The sequence below is a fragment of the Pogoniulus pusillus genome, chromosome 29 (assembly GCF_015220805.1).
Source record: "Pogoniulus pusillus isolate bPogPus1 chromosome 29, bPogPus1.pri, whole genome shotgun sequence".
Classification (NCBI taxonomy): Eukaryota; Metazoa; Chordata; class Aves; order Piciformes; family Lybiidae; genus Pogoniulus; species Pogoniulus pusillus.
Window position 1 is genome coordinate 16413884 of NC_087292.1, and position 6000 is coordinate 16419883.

Consider the following 6000-nt stretch of genomic DNA (forward strand, 5'->3'; position numbering starts at 1 on the left):
AGGTCTCCTTTTGGAGCCGAGCTCACGGCAAAGCCAGGGAGTGGCTGAATGCTGAGGCCAGGTGAAAAATGGGGATCTCTTTGATGCCCTCCCTGCTCACCACAGCCTGGATTCCTGAGAAACCTGGCCCTGAGAGGTGGCTGCAGCAGGAGGAGCCTGGAGGGCTGCGGCTCAGGAGGGCTTGCAGGAAGGGAGCTGCAGTGGCCTCTGCCAGCTCTGCCAGGCGTGAAACGCTGCTGCCAAGTCCATCCTCGCCACGCAGCCAGGGATCAGGCTGCGCCTCCTAGGGATGCAGAGGATGCTCCTCCACAGCTCCGCTGCCCTAGCGGCTAATTCTGCTCCTCCTTCAAGCCCTGCCTTTTAATTAAATGCATCATGCTGTCAAGTTAATTATTCCCCATCCCAAGAACCTGGAAGGGTGTTGGGCAGCGCAGAGCCAGGCTGCATTTGGGGAGGGGAGAAAAGAAAAGATATCCTCTGAGTGGAGAGCGTTGCTTTTTGTTCAGAGCTGGTGTGGGTCCACCAAGGCTGGGGACAAAACGCCTGCAGAGGCGTTTGCTTGCCCTGGCAGTCACAGCTTTGCACCTTCCATGTCCCCGCCCCAGTTCCCCTTTCACTGCTCTTGGGCTTTTTGCTTGGTTGGGGCTTTTTTTTCCCCCTAGCCATTTGCTGGTGAATGCTGAAATGTCAGCCTGGGGCTGGTTCCCTTGGCTGATGCCTTCCAGCCCTGCGGAGGCAGAGCAGGGAGGGAAGGGGCCAGCTTTGACAGGTCTCGTTCGGGAGGCGAGTGGCACCTCCCCGTGCCTGGGCATCGCTCCGTGTCTCCAGGAAGCTCACATCCCCCGGGCGGGCAGCACAATGTTTTCCAGCCCTGCCAGAGCTTGGGTTCCAAAATCCTGCCTGTTTCCCAGCAAAACAAGGAGCTGCCTGCACAGCCACGCAGCTGGGAAGCAGCACCCGTGGGTGTCCTCGCAGGGCGGCGATGCTCAGGCTGAGCTCAGATGGTTCCTGGCCCCCATCCGCGCCGGGCTGGGGCAGGAGCTGCTGCTCCGCGGCTTCGCTCGGAAGCCAACATGATCTGGGCTCTGTGCCCCCTTTTAAAGCAAGCCCTGACCTAGATTCCCCTGCCTGCTGCAGCACCGGCTGGGCTCTGCTCTCCTCCTTGCTCCTCCAGCAGCTGGAAGGGGCCCAGCAGGGCAGCTCTGGCTCCTGCTCCCCCCGCAGTGGCTACGAGCCCCGCGGGCAGCAGTGCCCAGCACCCTGTTGCCTTGTGCCCGGCTGAGCGCCGTGCCCGGGCTGCCCACTGGGGCTGTCTGTGTGCTGTCAGATGGGCGACCAGGCACTGTGTGTGCCACCCCTCGGCCTGGGCTGGCATGGGGAGCGTGGCATCAGCTGTGGAGTGCAACAGTGCGGTGTGGGTGCAGTCTGACTGTGTTATCCATCTGTCCATCCATCCATCCATCCATCCATCCATCTCTCCCTTCCTGTGTCCATCTACCCATCCACCCATCCAACCATTCATCCATTCATCCATCCATCCATCTCTGTATCCATATATCCATCCTTCCATCTCTGTATCCATGTATCCATCCATCCATCCATCCATCCATCCATCCATCCATCCATCCATCCATCCATCCATCTTTCCCTCCCTGTGTCCATCTACCTATCCATCCATCCATCTCTGTATCCATGTATCCATCCATCCATCCATCTCTGTGTCCATCTACCTATCCATCCATCCATCCATCTCTGTATCCATGTATCCATCCATCCATCTCTGTGTCCATCTACCTATCCATCCATCCATCTCTGTATCCATGTATCCATCCATCCATCTCTGTGTCCATCTATCCATCCATCCATCCATCCATCCATCCATTAATCTCTCCCTCTCTGTGTCCATCTACCCATCCTTCCATCAGTCCTCTCTATATCCATGTATCCATCCATCCATCTATTTATCTCTCCCTCCCTGTGTCCATCTACCTATCCATCCATCCATCTCTATATCCATATATCCATCCATCCATCCATCTTTCCCTCCCTGTGTCCATCTACCCATCCATCCATCCATGGCTCCCCAGCAGAGCCAGACCCCTACTGGCAGTTATGGTCTCGGCTTGGAGAGCTGCCACCCACAGTGGGCAGCTGCTCAGGATGGCACTTCCCTGGGCACTGGTGGCAGAACACAACAGCAACCCACAGCATTAAAAACGCCACCAGACCACCCCTCCTGTGGCACTCAAAGGTGGCAGTTGAGAGCTAGGAACATCAGGGGAGGCTCCTACGGGTGTCACTCCCCAGCCATCACCCTGGGGGCTGCCCGAGCTCCACTGTGCGCCCAACCCCCACCTTTGAGGCTCCAGGTGAGACAGATCCTCTTTCCCTGCCCCCGGGTGGGACCGGGGACCACGGCTGGTGCTGGTGTTCCTCTTTCCCAGCGCTGCGTGCTGCAGGGCATTGCCTGCTGCTGCTGGCTTCTGCTTTTCTCCAAACCCAAAATAGCCCCCAGGCGGCCGTGGGGGGATGCCAGGGGTGACACTTCCTCTTTCCAAGCCACCACCGCTGGGGAGGGGACAGGGACTCTCAGCAGGGCCGAGCTGAGGGGACGTGGCTGCCGCTGCTGGGGCTGGAGGACAGGTGTCAGGTGTGGGACTGTGGACTGGATCTGCAGCATCGTCTGGACCAACAGCCCCCACTTTGCCATCTCCCTGATGATGTGGACCCTGTGGCTGCATCCCATGGAGCAGCCTGGGCTGGGGTCCTGGTATCTCCTGAGGGGTCCTCATGCCCATCTTCCTGCTCTGAGCTTCTGTTTCAGCTTCTGCTGCAGCTCCACACCCCCATGGGCTGTCCAGGGGCTCCCAGCTCCATCCTGCTCTTACCCAGACAGTGTCCATGACTCCTCACCCACCAACCCCCACCCCAAACACCCTCAGGAGCCATGGATCCCAGCTGAGGCAGGTTGGACTCCTCTCCATGACCAACCACACTCCTCCTGCTCCCTTTGGGGCCAGTCCTGGAGCCCTTCATTGTACCTCTCTGCCTGGAAAACAGATCCCTTCAGTTCTGCTTCGTGTGGCCACTGAGCACATGGGGCCAGCCCCCCCCCAACCCGTGGGGCTTCTCTCTTGTCCCCATCTCATCACCTCCTGAACCAGCCACCAGCTCTCATTTCCACCCTCATCACTGGGAGCTCCCCCAGCAGCGTTTGGGGTGAAGTTGTTGTCACCTCTGCAGTTCCAGCAGAGCCACCAGTGCCACGGGGCAGGAGGGATCACCCCCTCCCAGCCCCACTGCAGCACCTTGCTGCCCACAAGCTCCATCCCCATGGCCAACTGTTGTGTGTTCCCCCCCTCCAAGGGGGATACAGGGGGACATGAAGTGAAGCCTCTGGTCCCAGGGTCTCCCATGAACTCATGGGATGCTGTACAGGATCCCCTGGGAGCATGCACACTGCTGTGGATGTGCTGTCTAGGGACTAAGTGGGTGGTGGAGCCACGTCCCATCCCCAGGAGCTTGAGCTGCACAGCCTGTCTGGGAGGCAAGGGATGATTCACAGGGGGCACAGGGGGCACCCTGCTGGCACCATGGCAGTGACCAGCCCTGGGTTTCATCATGAGAGGTTGTGGATGTCCCCTCCCTGGAGATGGTCAAGGTCAGGCTGGACAAAGCATTGAGCAGCCTGGGCTAGTGGGAGGTGTCCCTGCCCATGGCACGTTGGAGCTAGATGATCTTGGAGTTCCCTTCCAACCCAAACCATGCTGTGATTCTGTGTCCTCCGTGGCACCCAGCACCCGTGGGAGCCGAGGGAAGGATCTGGCCCTTCAGCCCTCCCTCCTGCTCCCGGCCGGAAACAGGCTGGGCAAAAATCCTCCTCCTCCTCCTTCCTGCCCCTGCCTGATTTTCCCTTGCCCTGCCCAGGGCTGCTCAGGGACCTGCTTCCCACCCTGCTAACCTCACCCTGGGATCCATCCAGCACCATCTGCCGCTTGGAAAAACCCTGCTCCTTAAGCTGCTCTAATCCTCGAATCCTATCTGCGTCCCGCAGCCTCTGCCAGCCGCCGGCAGCAAACCTCTCCCCGGGCTCCCACACCCCACGGCCACGCTCCCTGCAGCCTCCCCAGCTTCTCCCTGCCCGCGGTGCCAGGCTCGGTAGGCTGCTGGGCAGGATCCGGCCCCTGAACTGTGGGAAAACACAAAACACTGGGGGGGAAGAGGGAGGAAAGCAAGAAATGATTCCCAGCTCACTCACATCCCTTCCCCAGGGAGCAGAGGATGAGCTCTGCAGCCAGGGCAGAGGGCTGGGGGGCAGGATATGGCCTGAGGGGGCAGGGCAAACCCCCCCCCACCCCGAACTCCGCCAGGGCAGGGAGCTGGAGGGTAGCTGGCAGGAGAAGGAAGGGAGGGAGAGGATGGGAAGAAGCGGAAGAGGAGCTGGAGGGGATGAGCTGACCACAGCCTCAGTGGCTCAGGGAGCTGGGAATGGAGGAGCAGGGGGCTGGGGAGGAGCTGTCTCCCCCTCCTCTCCCTCCCGGGGAAGCACAGGGGAGAGCTTCCCGGAGGATGCAGGGCACGGTGGGAGAGGAAGCGCCGGAGACAGCTGCACAACATCTGGCAGCAGCCTGTCCCCCCCCGCCCCCCGGACCCCGGGACCCTGAGGCAGCCGAGCCAGAGCCATGCTTCCTGCCACCCCCCGTGCCAGATGTGCACCTCGCTCCCCCCGCCGCGGGCTGCGCCCTCCCGGCCCCGCTGCCCCCCACCCTTTCCTGCAGGATGTGCCCAACACCTGCTCCCCGCTCGCTCCCAGGACCCCGCGGTCACCGCAGCGCCCGGGGGGCGCCCGGCCCCGGCCCCTCTGCCTCCTCCACCCTCCGATGGCCCTCCCGGCTCCTGCCCCCGACGCCACGGTGCCATTGCCCGGTGCCAGGCCAGGCGTCGGCAGCCTGGGCACCCAGCAGAGGTGGCCAGAGCAGGCAGGATCAGCGCATCCCTGCCAGCGCTCCCCACGCACCTCAGAGGATCAGCCGGGCTGGAAGAGAGCTCCGAGCTCAGCCAGCCCCACCTAGCACCCAGCCCTGCCCCATCAGCCAGACCGTGCCACTAAGTGCCCCTTCAACACCTCCAGAACCACGGAACCGTTTGGGCTGGAAAAGCCCTCTAAGGTCATGCTCTAGGATCACCCAGTCCAGCAGCAACCCAGCACCACAAGTGCCATGGCCACAGGATCCTTCAACACCTCCAGGGACTCCATCACCTCCCTGGGCAGCCTGTGCCAATCCCTGGCCACTCTTGCAGCGAAGAAATTGCTCCTCATGCCCAACCTAACCCTCCCCCGGGGCAACCTGAGGCCATTTCCTCTTGTTCTGTCACTTGATAGTATGGAGAGGAGCCCAACTCCCACCTGGCTACAGCATCCTCTCAGGGAGCTGCAGAGAGCAATGAGCTCTCCCCTCAGCCTCCTCTGCTCCAGGCTGCACACCCCCAGCTCCTTCATCTGCTCCTCCCCAGCCCTGTTCCCCAGACCCTTCCCCAGCTTCCTTGCTCCAACCCCTCAGTGTCCTTCTTGGAGCGAGGGACCCAAAACTGACCCCAGGATTTGAGCTGTGGCCTCAGCAGTGCCCAGGACAGAGGCACCATCACTTCCCCACTCCCAGCCACACCATTGCTGATCCAGTCCAGGATCCTGCTGCCCTTCTTGCCCACCTGGGCACACCCTGGCTCATCTCCAGCTGCTGTCAGCCAGCACCCCCAGGTCCTTTTCTGCTGGGCACTTTCCAGCCACTCTTCCCCAAGCTTGGAGCCTTCTTGGGCTTGTTGCGACCCAAGTGCAGGACCCAGCCCTTGGTTTTGTTGACCCTCACACAGCTGACCTCAGCCCCATCGATCCAGATCCCTTTGCAGAGCCTTCCTCCCCTCGAGCAGATCAATCCTCCCACCCAGTTCAGTGTCATCTGCAAACAATTCCTTCTGCTCCAGATCCTTCTGGAGGCAGGA